Here is a 12,276-nt window from a genome sequence, read left to right as displayed (position 1 = left end):
CTCTACTCAATGCTCAAGTCAGGACTTGAGTATGATTTAAAGCACTAGAAATCATACGCAAGCACCATTAGGGTCGTATTTCCAGTGCTTGAATTCATACTCAAGTCCTGGCTTGAGCATTGAGACTTAGTACAATCATTGACCAATAATTCGAGAGTGCTAATCGCAATACAAGATAGCGTAATAGAGCAATAGTACCTGTTGGTACCCCAGATGTCGCTACGATTACCAAGTAACTATTTTTGTAACTAATTTGTTTTACATTGACGAGCAGCAATTTATTACTTTAGCATAATATTTACAGTTACGCATTGAGGTTGTTAACATAGCATAGCTAGGTGGTTATAAACACTAAGTTTTTTGCCTAGTGATAACCGCTCACGCGATACATGCAGCCGTAGACGCATACCACACCTGGAAGTGCCGGTGATGATTTTATACCGATTTTTCGGATATCGAAGTTATAACAGGTAAAAGAACTAATATTAATTGCTATTTCGGTAACTACTCCAGCAAACCATAAAGTTTTTAATGCCTGGGTCTGTCATTTAAAAAAAATAAACAACTTCAAAAATACGTCACGACAATCGTGTGTGTTATTGTTTTGGCTGTTGATTTCGGTGTTTATTTATTGAAAACATACCGTAAGTAGCGTTTTTTAAGTTGACCTGGAATATAAATGTTTATAAACTATACTTTAAGGAGTAATTTCATGGTAAACATGGGAATATTATCATATTTATCCAAGTACACCAAAACTTTTTGTTGGTAGTACGGAGGGTATTTATTTAGCAATGCAGAATAATAATTTTTATTTATAAAACTTGTATTTAAACTGAATGCTTTTCTAATTTGCGAAATCAAATAGCCGCCATTTTGCGGTATGAGGAGCGCATCGCGTGAGCGGATAAAGAGCCGTTTTTTACATATTTATTTATATTTGATATAATCCGCCGTGGTAGCTTAATGGTTTGACCTACCGCCTCTCAAGCAGAGGCTGTGGGTTCGAATCCAAGTTCGCACCTCTGAGTTTCTCGGAAATTAGGTGCGAAAATTAATTTGAAATGTACCATGAGCTTTTCGGCGAAGGAAAACGTCGTGATGAAACCTGCTCGTCGAAGATGAACATTTATAGCCCTCGGAAGACGTGTGAAGTCGCCAACCCGCGTTGGGCCAGCGTGGTGGACTAATGCCTAAACCCTCGCCTGAGAGGAGACCCACGCCCAGTGGTGGGTGGTAACTTGGGTCTTTTCTAGGCAAGAGTGAATGGGTATTATTTAGTTAGGCATGGTTCATCGTCGACCTCTTTGTCCCTTTCCATCATGTGAAATGGAGTACAAATGTACTTATTCTTTCATAACCGCTCACGCGATTCATGCGTCTCTGGAAACATACCACACCTAGAGGTGCCGGTGATGATTTTATACCGATTTATCGGATATCGAAGTTATAACAGGTAAAAGAACTAATACTAATTGCTATTTCGGTAACTACTCTAGCAAACCATAAAGTTTTTAATGCCTGAGTCTGTCATTTAAAAAAATAAACAACTTCAAAAATACGTCACGACAATCGTGTGTGTTATTGTTTGGGCTGGTGATGTCGGTGTTTATTTATTGAAAACATACTGTAAGTTGCGTTTTTTAAGTTTACCCTGAATATAAATGTTTATAAACTATACTTTAAGGAGTAATTTCATGGTAAACATTAGAACCACTCAATCGGAATATTATCATATTTACCCAAGTACACCAAAAATTTCATTAGTGCTTTTTAAGTGCAGGATTTGCGGTGTATTACTGCATTTTATTTGAGATGTTTTTGTTGTAGTACGGAGGGTATTTATTTAGCAATGCAGAATAATAATTTTTATTTGTAAGAACTTGTATTTAAACTGAATCCTTTTCTAATTTGCGAAACCAAATAACCGCCATTTTGCGGTAGGATGAGCGCATCGCGTGAGCGGATAAAAAAAATTAAAAATTCGAACTAGGATCTGCAGTATAAAAGACGAGTGCTTTTCCTCACTACGCTATTGTTCTTCACTATACGTTAGGATCAATTTGTGCTGGTGCTGGTCTCTGTCTAGTACATCTTGATTGATTATCAACAAACATTATCTCATTTGACGATATTATACACTCTGTCTTTGACATTAAATCTCGTAGCAGAATCATGTTTTATTTTTGAGATTACAAAGCTGATACGAAATTTTATCTCGCAGAGAATTCTTCAGTCAGAATTTCAAGGTAATTGTAACAATGAATTAAACCTTACAACTGTCGTTGCAAATAACAATTCCTTTAACAAGTACTGCTTGACATTGAAGGCAAAACCGAAACCATCACAAACAATTTTCAATAAACCACTGCGTTCAAAAATACATTAGTCATACAAAATTTAGTATTAAAAGAGAGACCATTATAAATTGGCGTCTTAATATCATGATTACAAAGGCCGGATCGACGTTTAGAGTTAGTCTTGAAAAGATTTACGAACAGGACGACAGACAACCTAAATATGTTTTTCAATGAAAAAGACTTTGTGTTCCTGATTTTTTTTGTGGCTGTGTTAATTTTAGTTTTTTTCTATTTGCTGATGTGTGATTATGTGGTCCGGCGGATCGTGTTTAAATTTTTCTGTAAGTATAAATGTACGTTTTATATGACTGGGCAGAATGTTGATTATAATGTACATAATTTAATTAAGAAAGAAGGTATCCCTAATATTAACCTTAGAACTAAGCTCGAACTCATGGTACCACGATTTCCATTAACTAAGGTACAAACTGTATACGTTTTTGCAATAAGAGCACATAAGATTAACATTTCCCAAGTTTAAAACTAACATTGAATAGTCATGTTAGAAAATTGAAGAGTACGTGTTAGATAAAGATGTATGGAAAGACGTCATAAATAGGTTTCACAAAAATATGATTCATCATATGATTCAAACTTAAATGCTATGGAATACCTGCATTTAAGTTTATTTGAAAAGAGCAATCCCTAGAGTTTCTTCCTCGTTCTTCTCAGCTAAGTCAGCACAGTGAACGGGCAGCCCCGTATCTTTCGACGTATATTTTCACTATAGTTACACACCCTATCGACCTCTTGGTTATGCGGGAAGGGCACTATAACTCGTGCAAGGTTCTGACCCTGGATCAGCCCGTGTCCATGGTTGTCACCACAGACCACATATGGTTGTCACGGATGTCATCCGGTTCTCAAGAGGCTAGTGCCTCAGGTGAGCAGACCCGGGTGCACGTACATATAGATATTGGCTAGGTTAATTTGTGATTGAGACTATAAACTGAGAAAGCTATACAAATAGAAAGTCTGAAGGGAGACAAATAGATCAATAGTGGAAAGCTACGGGCACAAAAATAAACTGGTTAATGTTCTAAATATTCCGATAAGTAAGATGGAGTGATTTCTAGCTTTTATTATAAGTCTATTAATTGTCTTTGTGTAACTTATCTAGTTGAAGAAAAGCATTTAACTTTTGTAAGCCAGAGCACCATCTTGCTGTCGATTTTCCTAAACTCATATGTAAAATTTAATCGTGTTCTTTGAATTTAAATCTTATTTCAATCGGCGCCTTAAATATATCACTTTTTTTCACATTTCGTCGCTTTAGAGTCAAAACCTCGCATAAGCGTTTTCACAAAGTTCGTTTTACTGATTTTTGCTGAAGAAAAACTTATAAACTTTTTGCTCAAATATATTATTAAAGTAATATAGTATCTGATGAAAGATATTTAATTTAACTCATTCAAATGCTAACTACAAAAACATTATTGCATTTACTACATTTTACACCATATTTTTATCTTCTTCGTGAAAAATTGCATAGAAATCAGATACGAGGTTTAAGACGATTTGGTGCCTTCGATTCTCAAAGTCTTTGAGAAAATAAACAAACTTATTATTAATATGTAATATCATTATTAATATATAGGGCGCACTATAAGTTTACGGAACTGGCCACTTACATAAACAATATTTAAAATGTAATTACAACATTTGAAAATGGAACTCTTTGGCTGTAGAATACAGTTGTTTCATCTGACTGTCACTTGTTTTTACATTGTGGCGTCATTTTAGAAATTGGTTGTCTACATCACCATGGATTTAACTCGTGACAATTTTTGTAGTATGATTTTCTACGACTTTAAGTGCAATCGAACACCTCAGCGGAGCTTCGCTCGGCTTCAAACTGCTTTTGGCGATGAAGCACCATGCAAGACGACTACTTATAGCTGGTTTGCAGAGTTCAAACGCGGTCGTGTGAATCTCAGTGACGAATTTCGTGATGGTCGCCTATTCACTGCTGTGAACAACAAAAATATCGATGCTGTGCGCATCACAACATTTAGGTGTGAAAAAGCTGTGCTCTCGGTGGATCCCACACAATTTGTCTGAAGCTCAAAAAACGGATCTCGTCACTTGGTCAATGTCATGCTTACCAGATTCAAAGAAGGGGCGTCAAATTTGGTGTGGGACATAGTAACAGGTGACGAAACATGGATTTATAGTTACGATCCCAAAACAAAGCAGCAATCGAGTGTATGGGTCTTTTGAGATGAGCCGAAACCAACCAAAGTGGCGCGTGTGCAAAGTGCCTCTAAGCGGATGATTGCTTCTTTTTTTGATAAAACTGGAAACGTGGCTGCTGTTGCTTTGGAGAATCGTTGTACCGTGAATAGTAATTGGTACATGACCATTTGTTTGCCGGAAGTTATTGACAAACTCCGTAAATATTACCGTACACGCCGTATCATTGCACCACGATAATGCCAGTTCTCACACGGCCAGACAGACAAATAAATTTTTGATGGTGAACAACGTTGACCTTATGAGCCATCCCGCATACAGTCCCGACCTGGCACCTTGTGACTTTTATTTATTTCCTAAAATTAAGAACCAGTTACGCGGTCAACGATTTCATCACCTGAAGAGACTGTCGAAGAGTATGAAAAATATGTTTCAGAGATTGTCACGGAGGAGTGGCATAAATGTTTTAAAAATTAGTTCATTCGTATGAAAAAGTGCACTAACGCTAACGGAGAGTATTTTGAGAAACAATAGATTCATTTCTGACCATTTATATTATTTTTTTCTTATTCGTATTACTGAATGCAGTAATACTTATTTAAAAAAATATATTTTTCCCATGAAGCAAAACCTGCAATATTAAAGTACTTTCCCTCCGTGTCGTATTTCATCTACCTGTATGACAGTTGCCATTATAATTGTAAGTCAATGGTTGCCATTATAATTGTAAGTCAATGGTTGCCATAGTCAGTTTCGGAAACAAATGACAATAAATAATATTGAAATAGGTACGGATCTCATATATTTCAATTTATTTTATCTTCGGGCGCCTGGCTCAGCGGTCAGTACACTGGCCGAAGCGAGACGCTTCCAAAAATTAATATCATCTTCAGAACAGTTTTTGCAGATATGCCGATATCGAAACATCGAGAATGATAAGGAAATCTGTGTACAAAACGCTAGCGCGTTCTATTTCGATTGCCACGCCATCTATTGGTGTAAAATAGTACTATTTATTGTACTTACTGTATACGACGGTATTTCAATTTAGTAGTTTATTAACCCTTTCATGGAGTAGGTACTTATATGTATAGCTTGCAAAAAAGTTTTGTGTGACTGGCTGCAGACTTTAAATTATAAAGAGACTGAATGCAATATGAACATTTTACAATATTGTATACGGTACCTATGCAACAGCAGCACAAGTATAACATTTCGAGTTCTTAGGTTTTCACGATTGTTGCACATAGGAAATGAAACAATTTTTCGTTAAATCTTAAATCGCGATTATTTAATTTTCAAACAAACGAACGTTAGGTTAGTTTGAAAAAACAAGTATACGCGATTTAAGTCCGAAAAAATAGTTTCATTTCCTAAGTACATTGTACAAAAAACAAGTTTAAATAAAATAAATAAAGTAGTGCAACGGAACTCAGGTTTATCTAGAGCATAGGTTCCTAAACTTTATGGCTTACCGCCCACTTAGGCAAGATAAAAAAATGTCAACGACCACCATCACAAAAAAATAATTGGAAACATGTATTTTTTTATATTAACTTAACACAAAAAATCACCAGGAAACAAATTACATATATTTAGTGTAGTTTATAAAGATAAGTCGGTTTTTTTTTTCCAATGCGGTAGCACTCCCACGGCAGCATTAACGCCCCCGATTCCGCCCCCTCAGAACTCTTCAGCGCCTACTGGGGGGGTAGAGAGCACTTTGGGAAACTATGGTTTAGAGATAAGCAGTCACGTTTTCGTATAGGTCCTTTGACCTGTGTTAAAACGAAATGATTTTATGGCGATATGAAACTGAGTTCACTTCTCTGTCAAAGCGGAGTCGAGAAGAGCTGTGACCTACGACTTTTCTTTTTGCTAAAGAAAGGAGAGTTATAAAATTTCACATAATAATATACGCAATCTGTTTCATGTATTTCATATCATTATTATGACTTCCCTAAGGTATAAGTAAGTACTTTTTATTTTTATGATCAACATGTGGGTTTGAGTACCATACCAATTGGGTAATGCGAGTACACAGAAACTTTGAATGAATGAATGAATGAAATGTTCTTTATTGCACATAAAATTACAGTTAAAATACAATAAAGTAACTTAGGTATAAAAATAGTAAGATAATGTGCAACTTTATGAGTTTTGCTGTCAATAAAACCTATGTATCGTTTGGTTTTTCCAATCAGATCAATTTTAATATCAGGTAACGGTAGCTTTATCCTAGGGTTTGATATACTTAATAATAATTTAATATCGCCAAAAAAATATCAGGGATCACATAATGTATAAATACGTATCTGATCTTAGGACAAAACTATTCCTTAATCTAATCAGTCCCAGAAGTCAATGCAATACTTATATAAGTGTCCAAAAGTTGTTCTCAAAGTTTAGCTTTGTTGTTATACTCCTAGAACTATTAATCAGTTAAAAATAAGCTCAACTACCTAAGAAAGGTTGGGGAACTAAACTACGTGAGTTTTATTAGAAGCTTTACCCGGTATTTTGCAGGAATTTTACTTATTTTTATAAAATTACGCGGCAATACTATTTTGACCTGTATGTGTATGGAATGACGTCAACAGGGTTCTTAAATTCTGGCAACACATTTATAAGCAGTTTCTATGGTGTTGCAAGTGTCCATGGATTGAATAACTCAAAAACCTAGCATGTATATTCGCTAGGTCGTTGAGTTTGTCGGCAGTACGGGTTCAGGGCTGGACTCTCCACCCTGGACGCCCTGGAGTCGCTGCGACACATCGTGGAGGAGGGTAACGGCGAGAGGGAAGGCGTGGTGGCTGTGTCATTGGACATAGCCAACGCCTTCGGCACTCTCCCCTTCGCCGTTATCAGGGAGGCGCTGAGGTACCATAATATCCCCAGGTACCTCAGCCGTCTGGTGGAGCACTACCTGGAGGACAGGGTGGTGCTCTACCAGACGAGGGAAGAGAGGCGCGCCGAGCGCCCAATGAGGTGCGGAGTACCCCAGGGGTCCGTATTAGGACCACTACTGTGGAACCTGGGGTATGATTGGGTGCTGAGGGGCGCGCTGCTTCCCCGGACGGCGGTCATCGCGTACGCCGATGACACGCTGGTAGCCGTCCGGGGGACCACCTTCCAGGAGGCGGCCCGAAGAGCCTCAGTAGCGGCGGACATGGTGGTCCGCCGAATACAACTGCTGGGGCTCGAGGTCGCCGTGCCGAAGACGGATGTGGCCGTCTTCGGCGGGAGGGGTAGAGGTTGGGCGGTGCCGGCAGGCGCCCACATCTCCATCGCAGGAGTATCGGTCCCGGTCAAGTCCCAGATGACATATCTGGGACTTGTCCTGGACCGGCGATGGAACTTCGGGGAGCATTTCCGGCAACTTGCTCCCCGAATAGTGGGCGCCGCATCGGCGTTGAGCAGGCTCCTGCCCAACCTCGGGAGGCCGGGAGCCCCATGCAGAAGGCTATACGCCGGGGTGACCCGGAGTATGGCGGGTGGTCGCCCTGCGAATGTGCAGGGCGTACATGACGGTGGCCTGCGCTGCCGCATGCGTCCTCGCCGGTACTCCGCCGTGGGACCTCGAAGCAGAGGTCCTGGCGGCGGTCCGCACCTACCGGCGGGGAATGAGGGACCGAGGCGAGCGACCCGCTCCCCAAGAGGTGGAGCGGGAGCGCCGCCTCGCGGCGCAGCGCATGCGGGACCGGTGGAAAGAGGGCTTGGCGGATCCCCCCTATGGCGCTCGTACCATAGAGGCGATCCGCCCTGTCCTCGTAGAGTGGGAAAAACCGGTCCCACGGGCCACTGTCGTTCCACCTTGTGCAGGTGCTGACCGGGCACGGCTGCTTCGGTCACTACCTGCACAAGGTGGCGAGGAGGGAACCGTCCCCGTCGTACCACGAGTGCGGCGCTGCGGATGACACCGCGCAGCACACCCTAGAGGTGTGTAGCCGGTGGGATGAGCAGCGCCGCACTCTGACGGGGACTGTAGGGCAGGACCTCTCGCTGCCGAGCGTGGTTGCCGCCATGCTCGAAAGCGAGGAGTCCTGGGAGGCGGTGGCCTCCTTTTGCGCAGAGGTTATGTCGCAAAAGGAGGCCGCGGAGCGGGTGCGCGAGGACGCGGCGGACGCGCACCCGCTCCGGCGCAGACGTACGGGGAGAAGGCGAAGGCAGTTCGCTGCTCGCCTGATCCCCTAGTGAGACCAGCGGGCTCTGGACAGGGACTCCGGAGCCTGCACTGCACAGCCTCACTCGTCTGGGGGGCGGGTCGGAGGACAACCGACTCGCCCCTCCGTTGGGAGCCCTGGCGTAAGCTAGGGCGGCCGGGCGGCGTCGTGGTGAATGTTCACTGATCCCACGGCGCCGACTCAACCGGCGAGAGGGAAACCCGGGGGGGTTTTGGTGGGGTAGTCCCTCAGTTTGGAGGGAGAGTCCCCACATAACTCCTGAGTCTCCCTGGGCTCAGGGGTATCCATAAAGATTTCCCCCCCGTCAAAAAAAAAAAAAAAAAAAAAAAAGGTCGTTGAGTTTGTCGCCGATCCGTTCAAGTGTGTCGGTTTTTGTGTACAAATCAAAGGAAGCTCGCGGCAAGCGTTTGCCACCCATCCAACGCAATTCGCAAATATATTCTAGCAATGCACATTTCCAATTAGAGATGGGAAAAAATAGTGATGCGCGATTAAGAATGGTACTAATACTAATCATTCGAATGGGCAAATCATTCTGCTAAGTCGAATCCAGGCACAAAAAAAAATCTATGGATTAGTAATGAATGATCATTCAGATCATTCGAATACAAAAATTTGTACTTAGGTAACTAATTTGTCATTCGAATCGGAATCGAACCGAACGGGTTATCTCGAAATCAGATGGGTTTCCGAGCGAGAAGATGAACGTGATTCCTACTATATCTTTCTAATTTGTGAGTTAAATCAGCTATTGTTCCGATTTGAAATGTCAAAGTTTCCGACCGGCCAGTTGTGAAACGCAATAAGGGTCTATCCACACATATTCCGTTCCGTTCTCCGTCAGGGGCTCAAAACATGTCGTTGCCTATGAACTCGTTCACACATGTCCGTGTCCGGGCCGGCGCCGGGACGGGCCCGTAGTTCATACAAAGCTAGCACTAGCAGTGGAATAAAACCTTATTACATCCAAATAAGTTTCCATTTTTTTTATACCAAAATTTTTTTATTACTGTCTATTTTCGTTTGATAATTTATAACCAATCAAAAATATGTTATCTTAGTACTAATGTAAGATTGCGTTTTGAAATGTGTGCGTGGGCTACCTTAGAGTATGGAAAAAAAAAATTTAAGGTGGCGACATTGGTTTTGATACAAATGTTGTTTGATGCCATTTCCATTCTTTTCTTTCTTCCATTACTCATGTGGCGTTGTTCCGACCAAACAAACAGAATATTAATTTTGAAAATTTAAAAAAAATGTACTAAATTGTGTATTGTAACCATAGATTTGTATATAATACCTATATACTAAATCTATGATTGTAACACAAATTAATAACAGTAACAAAAATTGAAGTGGAACCAAATATGTGTTTTTTTTAGTCTATGTGAAAACAGTTGTTTTTTATCTCCATATTTTGTTATCCGAGCCCATGTTTTTTAAAGTAAGTAATACTGCATTCAAGTATAATAATAATGTGGAATAAGTAGTTAAATGATTCTAAATAAAATGCACTTATGATTTACAATAACTCGCTTTTTATTGAATCAAAAAGTGACAACAAAACTAGCGCATATCCTCTTCGTCCTCTTTCTCCTGCTGTCCTTTTCCCTCACGCTCCGTTCCTCTTCACGCATCAGTCGTACGTTCCTTACCCACATTCGGACATCCTGCTTTATATCTGCCCCCAGATATATCATGTCTTCCCTTACACTCACTACACCTCATTCATACATCATATTACTTCTTATACATTGCTAAACAACTGATATCAACAGCGGAGTTTATTAGCAGCACTTTATACAAATTGCTTTAAAGAACAACATACTAAATTGAAAACACCACAAAACTAGAGAACTAATAGTATCGTTAGACAATTTGTACTTATATCAACATAGTTTATTGGTATGTATCACGGAATACAGTAAGGTTCAAAACAACACACTTATGAAAAACATCTTAACTTAATACATGTTCAAAACAACTAACTTATGAAAAACATCTTAACTTAATACATCTGAGACAGTATGCTTGAAAAGTCTATATGTTAAAGGTTCCAGTTATTACTACACACATCTTATAAAAAATTAACATTATACATACACACAAGCCATACTTCTCGTTCACTCAACTTAATCACTTTCAGTCTGTGGCCACCTCTTCATAAAGTCGGCAGATGTTGAAGTTCTGCTGGGTCCCTCAGCGCCAGAATATAGCTTGAAATTGAAACGGTTGTCGGAAATATGAGTTGTATTAAAGTTACTCGAAATAAAATGTTTAGTAATAATAATAATAATAAAATAAAAGAAATCAATTTAACGTGAATGCTTTTCGCTTCGATATTTTAGGGACTTTAATTACAAAAATCATAGTAAGAAATTCAAACATTTCAGTAAAAATTTATTGGTTTGTCTTCGTAAATGAACATCACTATATTTGAGTCTAGAAATTTCTATGGAGACAAAAAGAAAACATTGAATAATAATAGAAATAGTGACTAAAAATGCAAATAGCCGGTGGAATGTTATCTCACTGGTTTTAAAATTTTTGTTTTCACTCCAATTTTTACAAGGCGTATCGCTACAACTTGGCATTTTCACGTTTTACGAGAGATCTTGTATGTACAACGATCGCCATGTCATTGTGGCGATGTTTGTAGGTGTGGTTCGTGTCGCCTCGATATGGTCAAAATGACCATATCGAACCACGCCCCCATACCATATCTCCCCTTTTTTTTCTATATGTATGGGTGTGGGGGACCGCCACTCGAGTCCCGCAACCCACGCACTGAAAATTAATATGAATAAAATAATGACAGGTGGGGAAAATTTGACAAATTCGCGTTAGTCGCACTCAATTGTCGTTACTGTTGGGTAATTTAAACGAAAAATTTCAAATAATGGAAATATTTGGACAAATTGGAAAAATTCTAAGGCCAAATATTATATTCTACGTTTAGAAATATCTTTTGAAGTTTTATTTAGCATGAATTATAATATAAACTTGTAAAGCTAAAAGCTACATAAAGAAAAAGAGATTTAAAATGATTTCACAACAGCGAAAAAAACCTCCAACGTCCACACCACCACCACTTGTTGTTGGCTCCATCGTTTTCGTTCAGTAACTTCAACTTTTGACAGGTGTCAACGTCAAATTTGGAAAATATACAGAAAAAATATTTGTGTTTCTCAAAAATATGAATTTTTCAAAATGGAAAATTTTCCAAGACCACTAGTCGTGCTAACCCTATTGGTTCTCTGTAGTATTTAAAGAGAAATATCTCCATATATAAAAATTATGTACAGTCAAGAGCACATCAAGCTTGACACTTTGTACTTTGGACCGCTCTTATCGTAAGCGGGATAGAGTTGGATTTAAGTCTTAAGTGTCAAGCTTGACGTGCTCTTGACCCTGTACAAAGTTAGATATTTTATTTTTAAGTAATCCGTTTTAGACTTTTATTTGTCCTGTAGTAAGTTATGTGTATTTAGTACTGAACACCTAAACAATTTGATTTAGCAAAACACATTTTCCTGCTT

This window comes from Hyposmocoma kahamanoa, unplaced genomic scaffold (genome assembly GCF_003589595.1).
Source record: "Hyposmocoma kahamanoa isolate Upper Pololo Valley unplaced genomic scaffold, ASM358959v1 210, whole genome shotgun sequence".
NCBI lineage: Eukaryota > Metazoa > Arthropoda > Insecta > Lepidoptera > Cosmopterigidae > Hyposmocoma > Hyposmocoma kahamanoa.
This window is presented reverse-complemented; position numbering follows the sequence as displayed.